Below are 21,338 nucleotides of genomic sequence, written 5' to 3'. Positions count from 1 at the left end.
TGATATAATATCAACATAGAGTTCCTACAGGAGACATCTAGTGTAGGAGGGAAAGAAAAGAGGGAAGCAGAGACAAGAAAGCAGGAGAGGAGGAATGGACGGAAAAGGAGAAGGAGAAGGAAAAGATAAGGAGGAGGAGGAGAAGAGAAAGAGGAGGAGGAGAAAGAGGGCCGGATGTGATGTCTCATGCCTGTTATCCTAGCACTCTGGGAGGCTGAGATGGGTGGATTGCCTGAGCTCATAGGTTAGAGACCAACCTGAGCCAGAGCAAGATCTCCTTTCTAAAAACAGCCAGGAGTTGTGACAGGCGCCTGTAGTCCCAGCTACTTGGGAGGCTGAGGCAAGAGAATCGCTTAAGCCCAAGAGTTTGAGGCTGCTATGAGCTGTGATGCCACAGCACTCTACCAAGGGTAACAAAGTGAGACTGTCTCAAAAAAAAAAAAAAAAAAGAGGAGGAGGAGGAAAAGGAGGAGGAGGAGGAGAAGAAGAAGAAGGAGAAGAAGGAGAAGAAAAAAGAGAGAATATTTGAGCCCTTTTATTTCACAACTCACAACTCTAAATTCTTAAATTTTCTATCTTGAGCTAGTTTGAGTTGTGTTTCTGTTGCTTGCAACCCAAAGGATCCTAACTGGAGTTTCTCAGGAGGGTCTGCAAGGCACATGTTCAAGCTTACCAAGACCTCTCAGGCACATGAGTCACCCTGTGGGGCAAAGGGACTCTCATACATTTGTCTCATTTTACAGGCAGGCTTTATGAGTTTGAGTAAGATATTTATTTATTTATTTATTTATTTATTTTTGAGACAGAGTCTCACTGTGTCACCCTAGGGGGAGTGCTGTAGCATCACAGCTCACAGCAATTTCAAACTCTTGGGCTTAAGTGATTCTCTTGCCTCAGCCTCCCAAGTAGCTGTGACTTCAGGTGCCCACCACAGTGCCCAGCTATTTTTGTTGTTGTTGTTGTCATTGTTGTTTAGCAGGCCCAGGCCAGGTTTGAACCTGCCAGCCCCGGTGCATGTGGCTGGAGCCCTAACCACTGAGGGCGCTGAGCCTGAGTAAGATTTTTAAAATATGATGGATGATGATCGCTTCTCGGCCTTTTGGCTAAGATCAAGTGTAAAATATGATGGATGAGAAAATGTGTTGTAAACTGAAAAGTACTTTTCCTATGGGACCATTTCTTGCTACCAATGTCACTTGCAAAACTGGGTACTTCACTTAAGATGCCACCTGTGCCCTTGAGTCCGTAGGATCAGACCCTTGAGTGTCCCTCAAAGGCATGCTCCAGGGCCTGAGGGCCCCATGGAAGTGGCATAGAGCAGGTGTCCATCAAAATATGACTGATCAGAGTAGTCAGGAGTTCAGGGCCTGCCCAGGGAGACTGCTGGTTGGTAGTGGTCACCATATAGGCAGAAGTGAGAGTAGGGAGGAACATGCCTCGTGTCAGGGTGCCAGCTGGGATGCTACAAATATGACTGTGAGCCTATGTCTTTTCTGTCCTGGGCCTTCCTTCTTCCTCTGTAAAATGAGAGACTGTAGCTGACAATGCCATTTCTGTCCCGGTCCTCTGGGTTCTCACTACTTCCACCAACACGGACTAGAAGGCTCCCAACTCTGCAGGACACACTACCTGGCTGTTGCGGACACCCCCAGGACTGTACTCCTTGCTCCTCCCATGAGACACTTGAAGGCACACTCCATGCTGGCTCCCAGTGGTCTCAGAAGGATTGAGACTTTGCTCCCCTATTGCCCATTCATTAATCTCTCTATTTTGGCTTCCTCCCTTACCAGACTTAGGTCCCTAACCCCCTCCAGGTGCTTCCCAGAATCACTCCTGAAATAAACTAGTGATGCTTGGACCCTTGCTCAAGGCAGAGGGGTCAGACTCTCCTGTTGCTAAGGTCTGCAATGATGAGGACCCTCTTGCTTGCTGATGAAGGAATCCAACCTAAATGGCTTGAGTAAAATAAATGGGATTGATTGGACTGTACACAAAGGAGCCTAGGAACTGCCAGACCAAGGTCTGTCTTTCCGTGTTTTGCTCTTTCTGGCTGTGTTCCCAGACAGAGCCTCTTGACTTCTCGTCCCCAGGCAGCTCTGGGCGCACGTCTTTCCACCCTCGAGTTCCCATGAGAGATAGTGTCTGTTCCTGACATTGATAGTTGTTGGCTGGCCTTGGCTTCCTGAAATTCTTGTTGATGGGGCCAGGGGTATTCTCTAGTCAGCCGGACCATTCCATTTGGGATGGGGTTCTGTTTCTCCGACCCCAAGTAGGGAGTTGGAAGGGTTTGTTTCCCCAAAGGAAAATGGAGGTGCTGCCTGCTGAACCAAGAGGCGAGTAGGGGAGCATGAAAACCAGCCGACACTACAGACTCACCACTCACTCACTTGCGGACTAGCTCACTCAGCAAACATGTACCCAGCACCTACAGACGGCTGAATGGTACAGCTACAAAGCACACACAGTCTAGTTGAAGATTGACGTCTTTCTGGGTTAGACGTGGCAGAACAAGACAAACACGGCCTTTGGAGCCCCAATACATCCTGGGTGTAACCTCTCTGAGCCTCAGTTCTCCCAACTGCCAAATGGGACAGTGACAATGAAAGGGTAATGTTCTTAATTCTGTGCCTGACACTGACTGCAGTTGGTGTTCAGCCCTTCGTTCTTCCCTTCAAGGTTTTTTTTCTTTTTTTTTTTTTTGAAAAGAACAGAAGCACAGCGTAAGTGAGATTTCCAAATGAGTTGCGTATGGGGCTCACTGCGGCCCCTCTTGGGGACTTGCGAAAGCTCTCTGCTCGTCAGTTCAGGCTGTGTCCGTCATGCTAGGTGCCATGTCGTCACTCCTTTGACAAGGCTGCTGGCAATTGGGCTAATGAAGCTCCTGCTGTGAGCTCAAGTGCCGGGGACAGGCCTCTTGAGTTCTCCGGCCCCACTTGCTGAGTTTTTCTCCCTGTTGAAAATAATAAGCCCAGAGACGCTCTGTTCATGTCAGAAGAAAATGAGACAGTTTTTGCATTCAGACTTTTTAAAATGCCCAGGGTACTCCTGTCCAGACACCCTTGAGTAAAAGGGAAAAGAAGAAATTAGTGAAATGTGAAATAATTTGAAGAAATTAGACCTAGTTTGTCCAAGATTAAGGATGGCTCTTAATTAAGTGGCTCGGTCTTTCTTGCTGGGGAAAAAAATCATTTCAGCCCTTTATTTTCTTAAGCATCCCTGTAAGGATGTATGTGCAAAGGCTTCTGGGGGTGTTTATTAGGTTGTTTTATTTTAATCACCCGTGACTGGGCTTGTAAGGAGACAGTGCAGACATTTCACTGAATTCTCAATCAGCCACTTTGAAAGCTCACCCAGAGCTCACCCGGAAGTCCATCAGATCTTCCAGAGGGAAGGAAATTTCCATTCCTCTCAGTGCCTTTGGATACACTAAGCCCAAATAGCCCCAGACAGGGGCCCCAGGATCTCTGTTAGTCTGCAGGCTGGATGCCCACTGCCCCCCCCCCCGCCCCACCAGCTGCGTCCCTCAGAGACCCCCTTAGCTCCCTGCAGGGTGTATTTGCTTCCCAGCTCCAAGAGAAAGCCAAAGCATCCACAAGAATAGGTAAGGCTCAGGAGGGGGCTGGGAGCAGAAAGAAGGAAAGAATATTCCAGAAACTTCCCAAGAAAGGAACAAGAGGCTCAGAGTGAATTTGAGGTTGGGGCAGGCATCTCTGAGGTGGCACACTGGCAGACATGGAAGATGGGAGAGCAAGGCAAGGAGTTGGAGAGGGGTGGCCCGGGAGAGCCTCGAGTGAGGGCCCCAGAGGTCTTGTGAGGAAGCCCTGTGGGGTCGTGAAGGCTGTGAGGGTGGTGAAGGCAGGATCCATCTGGAAAAGTTGGCATCTGTCAGCCTCAGTTGGGACTTGAGGTTTTCTTCCTGGGGTCTTAAGCAGGAGAGTGACAAGCTCTAATTGATGGTTCCTGGAGGTGTGCTGACAGCTGGGAGGACCTGTGTTATTAGGAGAGGGCACCCAGGCTATGGCTGAGCCACATGCAGAACAAGGCAGCTCTGAGCAGCTCTGACGGGGCAGGTGGGGTGGGGTGGGGTGGGGTAGGGGCAGTGATGAGCTGGCACAAGAGGTTGGACCCCAAGGAACTGCCACATTCAAGGAAGGGGAAACAAAATTTTTCCTCTGCCCTTTTAGGTATTTTTTTTGGTCTGAGAATTAAACTGATATGAGACAGATCAACAGGAAAAGCATCCAAATTTATTTAATGGGAGTTTTTTTGTGGCACCATAGCCTTCATAAGAAGTGAGGACCCAAAGACAAATTGGAGTTGAACATATATATGTATACTGAATTAGACAAAGAGTAGTGATCTGTGAAATGGGATGGGTAAAGGAACATGGGCTGCAGACGTCAGTTGGATGAAGAAGTGACTAATCACTTCTAATCACTAGAAGTGATTAGAAGGATAAGGGTTAGCCTAACAATATGTGTTTGTATAGATTTCTCTCAGCCTCAACTTCCTGTCCTCAATGTCAAGAATAGTACTTTCCTTCTGGTGTAGGAAGTTTGGCGAACTTTCACACAGAATTTCATCTCCTGTTTTTAAGAAACGGAATGAAGTTCAGAGTGATTTTTTTTCTTTTTTTTTTTTAGACAAGGTCTTATTCTGTCACCCCGGGTAGAGAAGAGCAACCTCATCATAGCTCATTGCAACCTTAAACTACTGGTGGGTTTCAAGCGATCTTCCTGCCTCAGCCTCCTGACTAGCTGGGACTACAGGGACCTGCCACCACACCTGGCTTTTTTTTTTCTTTTCTATTTTTAGTAGAGATGGGGTCTCACTCGTGCTCAGGCTGATCTTGAACTCCTGACCTCAAGTGGTCTTCCCACATCAGCCTCCCAGAGTGCTGGGATTATAGGAGGGAGCCATGGTGCCTGGCCCCCAAATGATCTTCTTGCACCTTTTTTTTTTTTCAAGTTCCTTTAACTCCAAATAGTCAACATGCTAGGGTGGTGCATGTCAGGTACAGATTCTTAACTCTTTCATCAGTGATGATATGAAATTGAACCTAATATTTGGGACACAGAATGAAAATATTTAGGTGATGGATAGATGTGTGTATGGTGATGTGTGTGCTTGGAGATTTACTAGAGTCCTGAAAGAAAACAGAATTCCACTCAGGAAGTTCAGATGAATGGACTTGACTGCAGAATGATTTGCGAGATGTGTGTTAGGGGTGAGGGGTGTTAAGATAACCTACAAAAATATTGTAGCTTTTGTGGAGGAGCAGCAGCAAGAAGCTGTGACACATTCATATACACATGAGCGCACCTTCAGGGCCTAAAGGGCTATCCTTGAGTCCAGAGAGAGTTGGGGCCATGCAGAGGGCAGGAAGGACCCCACCACTGGCAGTATCAGAGAACCCAAAGAAAGGGAGCAGGGAAGAAATTCTCAGCCTCTCTGTCCTCCTGGCCTCCAATTGGTGCCCCGTGGGCCAAAGGCAACAGGACAGACGTCAGGAGCCCAGATGACCCAATGCTCAGGGTTAGCCTGCAAGGACACAGAGCTGAGCAGAGAATAACCACGGAAGGCAGGAAGGAGGTCATTCTCTAGTTCATCTGTTACTGTCCCTTGGTCTATTTCCTCTCTGATCAGTGCTCTTCAGAGTGCCTATCTGAAACCAAGAGCTTCTGCCTGAGCTGTAAATGAACATACGGCCTTTTTCCAGAAGAAAGTATCGTTGTGGCAGAAATGTCAACCCAGCAGCATGCAGCAAGCTCCCAGATAGTCCTGTAGACTTACATGCTGGCAGTTGGCACACATGTGGCTTAAACCCCACTTTTGGGGAGCCTGAACCCCCACCCTGCTCTGAGTCCTTGGACCTGGAGAGCATACAGGAGGAGTAAGGAAGTAAGTTTTGGAGATCCACAGGGCCCACCTGGCCAGGAGGCAAGCTGAAGCCAGGTCTGTGTCTGGACTGCAGGCCCGGTTGTTCCCCTCCCATGCTGTCAACCTTCTTTGAAAGGCCTAAGGATTAGGTTTGCCTGTTCAAACCTCCCACCCTCAAGTCCCTGGCAGGCTGATCCCAGCCCCAACTCTGGGGCCCCCAGATGCAGCAGCCCAGCCAGCCCAATCTGCCAAGACCATCTGGGCCCACTTAGGCCTGTGGCCGGGGGGCCAGAGGCTCCCTGGCCAGGCAAGGTTCCCAGTGGGGACTGGGGGGCTGGGGGTGTCCCGCAGCTTGAGGGATGCCCGGGCTGGGCCTCCACACGGTGGCAGCATGCTTGCGCTGAAGCCCACTGGGGCTGCCTTGGCTGGGCCCGTACCCAGCACCGCCCTGGGCTCCATGGCTCTGCTCTCCTGGCTTTCAGAGCTGCTAAGATATCCCAAATGTTGTCTGGTAAACCTTTACATCTCTCCCCATCCTCTGGTTCCCTGGAGTCCAAGAGAACCTCTCAGGGTCCAGGTCCCTCAGGTGCAGCTCATCCACAGGGACAGCAGCCCCCCAAGGTGGGCCAGGCTGGGGCACAGATGACTGAGGACCTCTATACCTCAGATAGGCTGAATTCTCCCCGTACCACCCAGAACCCTCCAATCCCTAGCTGGCCTCATCTTTCCCCTTTTGTGCCTGAGGGTGCTGGCTGGGGCTGCCTGCAGGATAGGTATTTCCCTGAGTGGGGTAGTGTGCTGGGGACAGGGTGCAGTCAGGGAGGCCCGGCCCAGGAAAATGAACAGATCCACCTGCAGGGCAGCCAGGAAGGAGCTTAGACCCAGATCTCCACCTGGAAGGTGAAAATAAAACCAGGGCACGCTCCTCTTTGCCTTCCTGAGTTAGGGTAGCCTCTTAACAGGGTGTGGGCTGTCCTATCCTGCTTCTGTAGCTGCCTTCTCTCCTCTTTCCCCACCAACTTCAGCATCTGGTACCCTAGCCAGTCACATACTGTCCACACTTTATTTTTCTGCTTTCTTGGATTCTTTCTGCCCTCTGCCTTCTCTCTCCTCCACTCTGAGCTTAGCAACACCCTATAGGACCCAGCACCAAGGCCAGGATCTTGGCGGGCTTGGGTCTTAACTCCAACCCCAGAAGCTGTGCTTCCTGGCAGTGTAGGGGAGGCACATGTGGGGTGTTGGGTGGGGCTTGTAAATTTAGTTGAATAGAGGCCCCCACTCTAGTCCAGGGGCTGGTAGGTGGAGGCTCCTTGTCTCTAACCAGGGAAGGTAGTTGGGAACAACCACAAGCTCCATTCCCACACCAGGTGGGGGATTGTGGGGCAACCAGGCTCAGTCCCATTCCTCTATAGCAGGGTGCTCAACTGGGGCGATTTTGCCCCCAGATACCATTAGGTGATGTGTGGAGACATTTTAAATTTTAATAATTTTATTATTTTAAATTTATTTTTCCAATTTAATTTTTATTTATTCATTTATTTATTGAGACAGAGTCTCACTTTGTCACCCTGGTAGAGTGCTGTGGCATCACAGCTCACGGCAACCTCAAATTCTTGGGCTCAAGCGATTCCTTGCCTCAGCCTCCCAAGTAGCTGGGACTACAGGCGCCTGCCACAATGCCTGGCTATTTTTTTTTTTTTTTTTTTTGAGGCAGAGCCTCAAGCTGTCGCCCTGGGTAGAGTACGTGGCATCACAGCTCACAGCAACCTCCAACTCCTGGGCTCAAGCGATTCTCTTGCCTCCACCTCCCAAGTAGTTGGGACTATAGTTGCCCATCACAGAACCTGGCTATTTTTTGGTTGCAGCCTTCATTGTTGGTTGGCGGGCCAGGGCTGGATTCGAACCCCCCAGTTCAGGTGTATGTATATGTGGCTGGCGCCTTAGCCGCTTGAGCCACAGGCACGGAGCCAATGCCCAGCTATTTTTAGAGGCGGGGTCTCGCTCTTGCTCAGGCTGGTCTCGAACCTGTGAACTCAGGCAATCCCCCCAACTTGGCCTCCCCCAGTGCTATTTTTATTTATTTATTTTTATATATTATAATTTTATGCCTGTGGCTCAAAGGAGTAAGGTGCCGGCCCCATATGCTGAAGGTGGTGGGTTCGAACCCAGCCCTGGCCAAAAAAATAAATAAATAAAATAACTTAAAAAAATAATAATTATACATGTTTGGGGGTACATGTGATATTTTGATACATTCACATAATGTGTCATGATCAAATCAGTCTATTTAGGATCTCTGTGACCTCAAACATTTATCATTTTTTCATTTGGGGACATTCCAACTCTTGTAGGTATTACGACATATACCATAAATTATTGTTCAGGACAGTTACCCTCCTGCACTGTTGAGCACTACACCTCATTCCTCTGTCTAGCGGTATGTTTGTACCCATTGCCCAAACTCCCATCGTCCTCACCTCCCTTTCCAGTCTCTGGTAGCCATCATCCCCATTCTCTACCTCCAGGAGATCCACCATTTTCTTTTCCATGTATGTGTGAGAACATGTGATATTTGTCTTTGTTTGCCTGGCTTATTTCACTTACCATAATTCTCTCCAGTTCCATTTACGTTGCTGCAAGTGACAGGATTTCATTCTTTTTTACAGCTGAGCGCATAGTATTCTACCGTTTACATACACTGTTTTCTTCATCCATACACCAGCTGATGGACACTCAGGGTGCTACTGTACCGTGGCTATTGTGAGTAGGACTGCGATGAACATGAGGGTGAAAATATCCCTTCGAGGGCGGCGCCTGTGGCTCAGTCGATAGGGCGCCAGCCCCATATACCGAGGGTGACGGGTTCAAACCCAGCCCTGGCCAAACTGCAACCAAAAAATAGCCGGGCGTTGTGGCGGGCGCCTGTAGTCCCAGCTACTCGGGAGGCTGAGGCAGGAGAATCGCTTAAGCCCTGGAGTTGGAGGTTGCTGTGAGCTGTGTGAGGCCATGGCACTCTACCTAGGGTCATAAAGTGAGACTCTGTCTCTATAAAAAAAAGAAAATATCCCTTCGATGTGATGATTTCTGTTGCCTGGAGTAATTTCTGATTGTTACAACCCAGGGCAGACATGGTGCTCCCAACACCTGGTGAGTGGAGGCCAGGCACCCCACTAAACACCCCATAGTACACAGATAGTGCTCACATCAAAGAACAACCCAGCCCCAAATGCCCACAGGGGCTGCTCACTTCAGCAGCATATATACTAAAATGGGAATGAGACAGAGAAGACCCCACCATCCGTTACTGAAAATTGATGAAACCGACATTTACCACAGGGTGATTTTATAGAATGGAAAGGATACACCCATCAAGCTGGAAAAATGTAACCTGAGCGTTGGGTACCAGGCTTGTGAGTCTCATACGTGATCTATTTATTTCTAAACTCTCATCCACTCACCTTTAAGATTACTAGACTACTTAAAAATGCAAGACATTAGTATGTACTTAACAGTTTCTACACTTGCTTGTACCTTACGGGATTTGTGTACTTTTAGTGGCAGTAAATAATACACTCATTGAAAATAATAAGCAGATATCTCTTTAGGGGGATCAAAAAGAGGAGGTGGCTGGGGTCGAGACCTGGCCTGGGCTTCTGCCAGCCTGATGCCCAGCCTGTGATCACAGACGTCAGCCCTGGTGGATGTTTGGACATATACCATAGATAGAAACCCATCAGCTTGGGCCCACATGGGCACTGACATCAGCCCCCAGCCATAAGAGATGTGCTCTGCTGATCTGGGGTCCTGTCAGGAATGAGCCCCCTGCTCTCCATCTGCCTTATTGATAACTACCGAGCATATAGCTGGGCGTTGTGGCGGGCACCTGTAGTCCCAGCTGCTCGGGAGGCTGAGGCAGGAGAATCGCTTGGGCCCAGGAGTTGGAGGTTGCTGTGAGCTGTGTGAGGCCACGGCACTCTACCAAGGGCCATAAAGTGAGACTCTGTCTCTACAAAAAAAAAAGAAAAAGATAACTACCAAGCATAGACGAGACGCCAGGGATGCTTACAAGATAGGTCAGTTCTGCACCAGAAGATGCCGTACATACATCAAGGCTATTTAAGGGTGCAGGCAGGCCCAGAAGGAGGGGTGGGGGGCTCTGTGCTAATCTGGTTATGGCCATGTGTGGGGACAGCAAATGCCACCCTTTCTATCCAGTGATCTAACAGGAGTGGCAGACAGCTCATGACATACATGCAAAGTGTCTTTGTGGCAGGCCCAGGACAGGAACGCAGGGAGGGGTGGGAGGAAGCAGAGTGGCAACTGGCAGAGGAAGGACCCTCCCTGCTGGCCACTGCCCCTGGGAGGTGGGTCAGGGTGCTGGGCATGCCTGGAGACAGGCTGGGGGGCCTGGGCAGACAGAGCCCCCCGACCACTGGTGACTTCTCTGTAGCCTCATCCCTTCTACTTGTGGGAATGAAGTTTTCCCGAGGACTCAGTGGAGAAGGCTGGTGGGTGAAGCAGCATTATGAGCTCTTTGCCAGTTGACGGGGCCATGGTCTGTACGGAGGGGCAAAACCTGCAGGGCTGGAACATGCTCTGCAGAGTTCAAATAGTGACCCAAGGCATTACATGTTAGGGGTCTTCATGCTGGCGGCCGAGATCTGTGGTCGCTCTTCTTTTCCACACCACCTGGCCTGCCCATCAATGTCTTTTCCCCCAGCTAAGCAGTTCTGCTGGCTTCCAATCTCCACATGATCTGGTGCCCTTCCTACTTTTCTTTTTTTTTTTTTTTTAAGAGACAGAGTCTCACTTTATTGCCCTCGGTAGAGTGCCGTGGCCTCACACAGCTCACAGCAACCTCCAACTCCTGGGCTTAAGCGATTCTCTTGCCTCAGCCTCCCAAGTAGCTGGGACTACAGGCGCCCGCCACAACGCCCGGCTACCTTCCTACTTTTCAATCTAAGAGGGCCAAGTTGTCCATTTTCCTCTTCCTCACCAAGTAGGGCCTGGGAGGGGTGGAATCAACTCAAGGTAGTGTTGATCAGTCCCTCTCTCCACTATTTAGGTAGCTCAGATCCCCCTATACCTCTGGGCCGGTCCTAAAACCATTGCAGTGTTCTACACCCTCCCACTTCATCTACATCCTCCCCCTCCAGGGGGCTTGTATTTTCCCCCTCAGTTTGTTTCTTTGCCTCCAGAGCACTTTTGGTCACCCTGGAAGTTTCCTGCTATTCCCTGTATGGGCAGAGTGTGGGGGTGAGTGGGAAGGTTGGACTCCACATCAATTTTCCACCCTGGAGATGCAATCAATTAGGGAAGCAGCCCACAACGGGGTCACCCGTCCCCATCACGAAGGCTAGCCTCTCTTCTCCACCCAGAGACATAGTTGAGGTTCTCTTTCATCTATTTTAATTTGGTTGACAGACATCAGACCTAAAACAGATCAGCAGTTGGGAGAGGAAAATTCCTAAATGTTTTAATTTGCTCCATCCGACTTGAGCCAAAGAAGCCATGGGCTTACTTTTTCCACCTCCCGCCCCCCTGAAAGACAGCGTATGTTCAAGTTCGTCTCTGATACAGAACACCGCCTGTTCTTGGCGGCCCCTGGAATGGCTTTGCTCAGCACATAAAAAAAGATCCTGACATTCTCTCTGTCCTCTTGACTCTTCCCAAAGTAGCGTCTCTTGGCAGACAGTATTGCCTTGTAAGGCAGGTACCAGGCACGGGCCAGTGCGTGCGCGGTCAGATCATGGAGGACAGGGACAGGGACAGGGACAGTCATAAACGGCACCAGGGATTAGCTCTGGCTCGCTGAGCGTTTGGGAGCTGGGAGGAATGAGGAGGTGGCGCCAAGGGAGGGAGAGGTGTTGGTGTGTTTTTCGAATGCCAGGACTATAATTAAGGGGTGAGAAGATTCATGCTAACCCGTAACCAAGGCTGCAGGAGAAATCATGAAACCCAATAGCCCCAGGAGTCCAGATTTGGAATCTCATGTGGCACTAGCTCTGAAGCCTATTTCAGAATTCAGCACATTTATCACGGGGTGCTCAGGCTCTGACAGTGTCAGGTGGCGTGTGGCCATCCTGTGGTGCCCAAAGTAGCTCGCGCTGTCTTCTAAGCACCTGTTTTGGGACTACCTCAAAGACTTGGAGGTACTTTGTAAGAGAGCTCTGTGCGCATGTGTGTGTGAGTGGGAGGGGGTCTTATCTGAGCAGAGGGCTTTCCAAGGGCATGGACCTGGGGTACACAAAAAGTTTCTAGAAGAGCTGAGCAAGGTGGAGAAAACTTGTATTTGGTTCAGTTCTGGGGGTGGGGGAGTGGGTACTCTCATCCCTTGCCTATTTTAAAATGTAGCCTCCAAGTGGCACAAACTCCAATCTGTGCTGAATCTGGTGAAAGGTGTATGAGGCCCATTCATTCTTTTCTCCACCTTTGTCAGTGCTGGCCATGTTTCATCATCAAAAAGTAGTAAAAAAAAAAAAAAAATTGGCCCTGTCTTCCCTCAGCTATGTGGCTGGCCACAATTCCCCTGGGTTTGTTGACCTCAGCCCTCATCCTGGGAGTCAGACCTTCCACCTCCTCCCTCCATCTCTGACCACATCCTCTGAGACAAAACGATTCCTGGAGAATCCACACAGACAGACTCAGTTGTGGCCAAGCCATGTGGTCATGCTGTTGCCACAGGCGTTGGCCAAAATCCTTTCTTAGAAAGCCTCGGGCTTGGTGTTCCCCCTTCACAAGGGCGCAGCCCCGCCCAGCACGGCAATTCCACTGCTCCCTCCTGAATCACTTCTGGAGGGCATGGGGTCCGAGGGTCCCCACCAGGATGACCAGAATAGGAACCAAGCAGAGGGGGTTCCTTGCTTTTAAATGACCCCATTTTAGTCAACAGATGAGAGCATTTGAGCCAAGTTTGCATAAGGCCTGAGTCTGCCCACGGGATCCATGTTGTTAGCTGGGGCAGGCAAAGGCATGAACTTGCAAAGTCTCGGCTTAATTCCTGGCGCTCTGAAGTCCACCTCCTTCCTGAGGCTAGTGGTTACTGTGCTAATCAGCTAGGCCGCAACGGCAATTAGACATGACCGCGTGGGGAGTTCTGCCAGCCCAGCATCACCATGGGCTTCCACGAGCAGTTCTCCAGGCACCAGGCGCTCCACATACACTCACACCACACCGAGCCTCACGTTTAGGGTCCCAGGTAAGCAGCCACATTCCTGCTGCACCACAAAGGCCCTGAGGCTGGACCTTGCTAAAGTGTCCCTCCTCCTGGAGCCATGCTTCAGTATGGCTGAGTTGTTGCCCTCAGGCTGCTGTCACCAGAGCAGTCCAGCCTCCCATCCTGTCTCTTATCTGGAGCAGGTGGTCAGCTCCTGGGCCAAACCCACCTGTGTCCCCTCTAGGCTTCCCTTTGGGAGCTGGAGTTTCTGGGTTCAGAATGCCCCACTTTCCCAGGGGCATTTCCAGTGAGAAGGCACTGCTCTTTAGAAGGCCACATGGACATCTTCTGGCACTTTCCACTGTTGCGCTTCTGTTTTTTTGTTTTTTTTTTTGAGACATAGTCTCACTTTGTCACCCTGGGTAGAGTGTTGTGGCTTCATAGCTCGCAGCAACCTCAAATTCCTGGGCTAAAGTGATCCTTTTGCCTCAGCCTCCCAAGGAGCTGGGACTACAGGTGCACGCCACAATGCCCAGATATTTTTTTTTTGCAGTTTTTGGCCGGAGCTGGGTTTGAACCCGCCACCTCCGGCATATGGGGCCGGCGCCCTACTCCTTTGAGCTACAGGTGCCATCCTCAGCTATTTTTTTTTTTTTTTTAAGAGATGGGTCTCGCTCTTGCTTAGGCTGGTCTCAAACTCGTGAGCTTAGGCAATCCACCCACCTTGGCCTCCCAGAGTGCTAAGATTACAGGTATGAGCCACTGTGCCCGGCCCTGCTGCTCCTCTGGGTTCAGGCAAAGCTTCAGTGTCCCCTCCTGAGTGAGATGTCCCCTGCCTCTACCTCAGCCAGACCCTCCCAGATGGGCCCCATGTGCTCTCCTGGGCTTACTCTGCCTTCTTCCCTTCCTTTTATTGCTTTGTAACAGAAATAAAGAAAAGTGTATGTATTATAATTGCACTAACTAGTGAATTGCCACAAAATGAGCACACTCATGCTATACCCCCTAACAGGCACAGAGTGTCTCAGCACCTCAGCAGTGCCCCCAGGTAACCCCACTGGTGTCTGACTTGCAGCTCAGCTCTGCCTGTGCACCTTCCCGCTCTAGAGTCCTGCCCCGTGTACTCCCTCTATGACCCAGGGAGTGGATGGGTCCCTCTCCCTTTCCCTGTGGTGTTTCTCCCACCTCCTCCAGATGCATTTGTGGGTTGCGAATGGGGACCTTATGTTACAGAGAACGAGGCTCGTTCCATCAGACCCCTTTACGGAATCTTTCCTCTCCGGCTGCACCAAGCCCTTCCCCTTGGAAGACTTACTGGAGTGGGCACTTGGAGTTCTGGGGAACTAGAAGTAATAGAAACAGGGAGGATCACATGGAGGTTGAGGGACAAGGATAGATCCAAGCATTTCTTCCTCCCTGGGTTAGTTTATCAAATATTTATAGAGTATTGTCTTGTCACCTGACCAGGCCTGTGGGAGACTTGGAAAGACACAAACAGGTTCCAGCCCTCAGAAGGTGCTGTGCAGGTATAAATGGGTGAGGGGAACTGGGAGCAACTCAGGTCTTGATATAGGGGGACTGAACCCAAGGGGAGGGTGTGAGCCTGGAATTGGGGAAAGGACTCTGAGAACAGTTCCTTGAGGGAGTTAGCATGAGAGACCTTGGAACCACTTGAGCTTTTTATTTTTCTTAAATTGTGGTGAAATATATACAACATGAAATTTACTGTTTTAACCAGTTCAGTGGCATTAACAACATTCACTTTTTTGTGCATGGTGATTTTTCTTTTCTTGTTTTTTTTTTAGAGACAGAGTTTCACTTTGTCGCCCTCGGTAGAGTGCTGTGACATCACAGTTCACGGCAACCTCCAGCTCTTGGGCTTAGGCGATTCTCTTGCCTCAGCCTCCCGAATAGCTAGGACTATAGGCGCTTGCCACAGTGCCCGGCTATTTTTTTGTTTTTCTTTTTAAATTTTTTTATTTTTTTTGCAGTTTTTGGCCAGGGCTGCGTTTGAACCTGCCACCTCCAGCATATGGGGCCAGCACCCTACTCCTTTGAACCATAGGCGCCGCCCACATGGTGATTTTTCATTACCCCAAACTGAAACTCTGTCCCTATTAAACACTAACTCCCTCTCCCCACCTCTCCCACCTCCTGGCAACCATCACTCTGATTTCTGCCTCTATGGTTTTGACTACTCTAGGTAGCTTATATAGATGGAATCATGTGCTATTTTCCCTTTCATGTCTGGCTTATTTCACTGGGTGCAATGTCCTCAAGGTCCATCCATGTTGTAGCATGTGCCAGAATTCCCTTCCTTTTAAAGGCTTACATTCCATCGTGTGTGTATTTACCATATTTTGCTTATCTATCCACCAATGGATACTTGGGTTCTTTCCATCTTTTGGCTATTATGAACAGTACTGCTGTGAACATGAGTGTTCAAATATCTGTTCAAGTCCCTGCTTTTAAATCTTTTGGGTATATCCATTTCTGGATCACCTAAGCTTTTGAAAGGATGGAAGTTCATGCCTAAGTTTGCATTTCAGAAAACCCATTTACAGGCTACATTGGAGGGTGAGCTTAAATGGTGATGCTGGAGGCAGGGCCCCTGGGGTGGGAGCTGAACAAAGGCCCTGGTAAGAGACAATGAGGCCTGGACTGGGCCAGGGGGAGGGGAGGGAGAGGCGAGACGGGATTGAGGGGCTTTTTCCAAGCCAGCCTGGCTAACTCATTGGCTGTGGGCAGCAATAAGAGGAGAGGGTAGAAATGACCCTGCCACAGCTGGGTGGGCTGAGAGGCTGATAATGACACCATTATCCCACATGCAGGGTCCCGGGCTTCCCTCTTGGGCAAGAGGAAGGGGGGTAGATAATGAGTTCAATTTGGCTGATTTAAACATTTCTTCCTTCATGAATTCAACAAACATTTCTGGAGGGTCCATTACATGCCTAGCACACACAGCAGAGGGGCAGAGTTTGCTGCCCGAGCTGGCGTGTGAACTGGGGAGCTTCTGAGCATCAGGAGAGGCTGATCTCTGTGGGCACCTCAGGGGAGCTGCGTGTACCAAGGAAAGACATGCTTGCAAAGAATGACAGGGAAAAATAGAGGGTTGCCAGGCTGGCAGAGCTGGGGCATTTAGTCCTGGGACCAGCATGATAGCAACAGAACCTATGGAAGGAGGGAGAGGGGAGAAACAGGGTAAGGAGAAAGGCAGGATGAAGATACTGGGGTCTTGCAGCAGGGCTGAGGGTTTGCACCTGACTGAGATGATAGGGAGCCGTGGATGGTTCAAGAGAAAATGTCGTCGCTCTGGGTAGATGCCTATGCTGAGGTCCAGTTAGGGAGGTGAGAGGGGGTAGACCATAGCAGGGGTGGATAAGAAGAGGAAGGACTTTCTGTAGGTAGTGCACAGATAAGGGTAGGTTAAGAGATTATTACCTCCCACCCCCTCCACTCTACAGGCTGGAGTAGATGGGCCTTCAGCCCGCTCATGGCACCTTGCTGCACACCCAAAGCATGCCCCCATGCAGAAGAGAAGGCTCTGATAGAAAGCTCCCATCTTGCCTCTGTGCCTGGGTTGGAGCAGTGGCCACAGTAGAAAGGTGGCTATGATTTCAGGCCCATAGGGAGGTGTGGCAGAGCAGGTTCTAGAGAGGGGGGTTGAGGAGGGGGAACTGCAGTGGTGACAGAAAAACTGATTAATTAGGGCCCATTGACCTGTAGGTCCAGGCTCCCAGGGTGGGTGGAAGCCAGCGGCCTCCACCTGTGGGGATGTGCACCTGCTGTGGGACATGCTTGACGCTGCACTGCGAGGTGAGCGGGTGCACTCTGGGCGGTCTAGGATTAGTGCCGACTGAGAGAGGGTCAGGTGCACAGGGGCTTTGTTTAGACCTGTTTGCCTTTTGTCCCCCGCCTGCCGAACACCCGGGCTGCATGATGTCATTTCAGATGCATTAAGCTGGAACAGCTCAAAATTGAATAATTAATTACACTCAGCTTCAATCGCAGTGACTAATTGATCAGGGGCTGCCAGCAGACACCTGGATGGGATTAGCTACAAACAATGAGGGCTGTGGGCAGGTGGTGTGGCCCCTCTGGACCCCCAGTCCCTGTGTGCAACTTAATTAAGGCTGACTTGATTTCTCTATTCTCACTGTAGATCTCTGCAGGCCCTGTCCCGGCTGTGTGAAGCTAGGCATGGGGTGTGGACATGTGCATACAGGCTGGGGTCTAGAGAGATACCAGCCCCTGACCACCAGCCCATTCTGTTCTGTGCCTGGACCCAATCCTGGCTCCACCCATGATTAGTTCTGTAGCCCTGGGCAAGTGCTTAATGTCACGAAGCCTCAGTCGACTCATCTGTCAAATTGGCATTGTCATTAGTGTGCCCAGAACTGTGCCCAGCCCTGAGGGTCAGCTACTTCTATCACTGAAATTGTCTTATTTCTCTTGGGATGCTCCTCTTCTTCTCATCGCACTTGCTTGGCTCCAGCCAGAGCAGCCAGCACTCCCAGACCTGTCCACCAGCCCTGTAGCTTCTTATTTACTCCCTGGAACCACCTTCCCATGTACATAGCAGCATCTGATCATTTGGGGGTCTGGCTGACATCCTGCTCTCTCAACAGGTAATGTCATCATGCTGAGGGATTCACAATTATGTCAACAGCACATCCAGCTCCTGCAAAAGACTGGCGTTTACAGTTGGGCAGGTTGTATACTGCATAATTCAGACATTTTGTGTGATACACAACTGCATAATGGGACACATAAACCCTGTGTTCACACTGTAGAGTCTCTTTCCCCCTGTCCCTTTCCTCACCATTTCCTGGTCTTCTAGAGTTTGGTAACCTCTATCTCCATGGCTCTTCAGCCCCACTCCCATACCACAGGGCAAACAGCCACACAGAAATCAAGCCCCAACCCCACTATGCCCTGCCAGCTCTCAGCATGGCTGCTGGTCAACGTGGAAGGCAATTGTCTCTTTGTTGCTGCTCTCCTCATTTCTTGCCCTACTGGCAACTCCCCTTCCTTGGCAAACACACCTGAGACCCTTCCTTCCTGGGATGCAGGCACCTGCCATGAGTCAGGCTGCCCCTCTCAGCCTTGTCTCAAGTCTACTTCACACCAAAGGCATTTCACCCCCTTCCTTCAGGTAGTAGACTCTGGTACACTGAATGATATTCTCATACCTCTGGTAAATCTGGGCATCACTTTTAGTCCTTGTCACATTTGATGGGTCTGCAGCCGTGGACATTGCAGTCCCTCAAAGTTCCCGCCTCCTGTCCCCGCCCAACAGCCACCTAGCTCTGCTCCTACTTTGCCTCCCTGAGCTCCATCCTTTGCCCTCTCCTTAACTGTAGCAACTGCCTGAGCATCTTTCCTGGGCCTTCTGCTCTTGTCAGTTGACTAGCTGGCATAGATAACCACAATGCACCTATTTTATCTTGTGCCTGTTCTTTGACTTTTTCTTCTAAAAATTGGGATCAGGGTGCCCAGTCCATGGGAGTATGGGCTTTGCCAAGTTCCAGTACCAGGGGTCACTGGGAACTCATGTCCTCTCTCGGCTACCTGCGCCTATGTCCTGGCCCATACTGGTCCCCCAGCTTCCAACCTCCTGTCTAGCCTTGGCGATCTGTGCAGCCTCTTTTCCCGCCCTCAGCACTGCCCAGGGAGATTGTTGGTACAACTTCCCATCGTTTATTTGGCAAAATTCAGAGATAATTAGATGTCAATTTCTTTTGTTTTCTTTCTTTCTTTCTTTCTTTTTTTTTTTTTTTGTAGAGACAGAGTCTCACTTTGTTGTCCTTGTTAGAGTGATCTGGCGTCACAGCTCACAGCAACCTTCAACTCCTGGGCTTAGGCAATTCTCTTGCCTCAGCCTCCCGAGTAGCTGGGACTACAGGCACCCGCCACAACTCCTGGCTATTTTTTTGTTGCAGTTTGGCCAGGGCCAGATTTGAACCCACCATCCTCCGTATATGGGGCCAGCACCCTACCCACTGAGCCACAGGAGCTGCCCAAGATGTGAATTTCTTAAGATGGGGGAGGAGAAGACCAAAGAAAGTGAGGCTTCCTGCTGCTCTGTGCCTTTGTCATGATCCGATGTCCCTTTGGATCATGGGATGAGAGCTAGCAGGAAGGGACAAGCATCCTCTTATCCCTAGACAATGGGGTCTATTATCTTTCTCTGGGGGGATTTTCAGAGGTATCTGGCCCTGTCATCTACCCACTTCCAGAAGGAAGAGAAGAGCTCAGCCAATCTAAACAGAAGCGATCACTGGACAATGTTCTTCCTGGTGCCTGGCTAGCCACACACAGGGGCCCACTGAACTCTGAGCCTGTGTCCAGAGTGCCAAGGGTGTCAGGGAGCCCTCCAAGCGTCCTGTGTGTGGGCCACACACGGTGGGGTGTGGGGGAGGGCAGGATTCTCAACCTAGACACACAGTTGCAGTGGTAATGGGCAAAAGGCTAGAACCCCTGGAGTAGATAGGGTACATTTTCATGGGGCCACGATTTTATGCAAAGATGAGTAATTTGTTGTTAATCTTTATTTTATGTGACAGAAGTCATTTGTAACAGATTTAAATACCGAAAAATGTATACTCCCCCCCTCCCCGCCAAATAATCACTGTTAACTGGTTGCTGTGGCTCCTTCTAAATATTTTTAGGCATATACAGTCATTTAACTAAATATGTACATATGTGTGTGTGTTTTTTTTAACAGATGGGATCACCCAACACATACGGTTCTTCCACTTGCCTTCACTCCGGACGACACACTCGCTCACCCCTTCCCGTGCCGGCACACGCTACTTCGTCTTGTCTATCAATGGAATAATAAATAGTGTTCCTTAAATGGATGTCACCATGGTGCATCCAGCCATTTCTCTAATGACGGACAAAGAGGTCGCTGCAATTTTTTATAATTACAAATAGTGCTGGAAGAAAAAGAAGCCCCAAACACCCTATCCATTTTAGCGGAACTCAGCAAAAGGGCATTTGAAATGTTACTTCTAAAAAGGTTACACCAATCTACACTCTCAATAATGGTATGTGATTTAAAAAGATTGTATTAAAACTAGCCAGGCTATAGAATAGCATAGGAAGCAAAATTCACATAAATTTTTTAAACTTAATATCAGCATGGATGGAGGCACTTTGCCTTTCTGCTCTTTCACCCCTGAGGTTCTCTGGGGGAGCCAAGCGCTGCTCCGTAGTGTAATAATTCTGGGGGTGGTTGTGACCACCCATCTGTCTATGTCAGAGAGTCCTGCCTGGGCCATCTGATGTCTCATTGATCAACTAACTGGGTGGAGCTGACATTTCTTAAAAGATCTTTTTCAAATGAAGTAACTGTAAAGTGCCTGAGGTTTGGGGAGGTGGGGCCTCTTCAACAAACTCCCATGTCCAAGGAAGATGCTGCTAACTCTTCTCTGAACAAAGAATGGAACTCCCTCCCATATTTCCTCCCAACCCAAGCCATGTCCTCTGGCTCCACCTTGTAGGATAGTGGAGTACCCCCACTTTTCCCAAATCTCTCCCTCTTTGGGTGTGTCTGATTTTGGGGACTTAGAATCATTAAAAGAGACAGGAAGAAAACCCTGTATTTCTCCAGTTGCCAGATCCTATCCCAAAGCATTCCCAGCCTAAGGAGCGGGATCCATCCCCAGGTGCACGTTGACCTGGCATGGACAGCCACCTGCCTGGCTGTGTGGGACACTTTCTCCATCCTCTTGCCATCCTCAGAGACTTTAAAACAAGGAACTCAGCTCCAAGCAAAGGATCATGGGGCTCCCAGCCCTGGACTATTCCATTCTGAAGTCAAAGGTCATTCAACACCTTTCCTGTTGTTTGCTGATGAGCTGATCCAAGGTTAAGCACCCCCACCCCAAGCCCCAGAAATGTTCTTCCTCTAGGAGGCAGCATTTTTATTTTTTAAATCCAATGTAATTTTTTTTTTTTTTTTTTTTGTAGAGACAGAGTCTCACTGTACCGCCCTCGGGTAGAGTGCCGTGGTGTCACACGGCTCACAGCAACCTCTAACTCTTGGGCTTACGCGATTCTCTTGCCTCAGCCTCCCGAGCAGCTGGGACTACAGGCGCCCGCCACAACACCCGGCTATTTTTTTGTTTTTGTTGCAGTTTGGCCGGGGCTGGGTTTGAACCCACCACCTTCGTCATATGGGGCTGGCGCCCTACTCACTGAGCCACAGGCGCCGCCCTCCAATGTAATTTTTTTTTTTTTTTGGTAGAGACAAGAGTCTCACTTTATGGCCCTCGGTAGAGTGCCGTGGCATCAC

The sequence above is a fragment of the Nycticebus coucang genome, chromosome 9, assembly GCF_027406575.1.
Source record: "Nycticebus coucang isolate mNycCou1 chromosome 9, mNycCou1.pri, whole genome shotgun sequence".
In the NCBI taxonomy this organism is placed as follows: domain Eukaryota; kingdom Metazoa; phylum Chordata; class Mammalia; order Primates; family Lorisidae; genus Nycticebus; species Nycticebus coucang.
Note: the sequence above shows the minus strand (reverse complement) of the source record.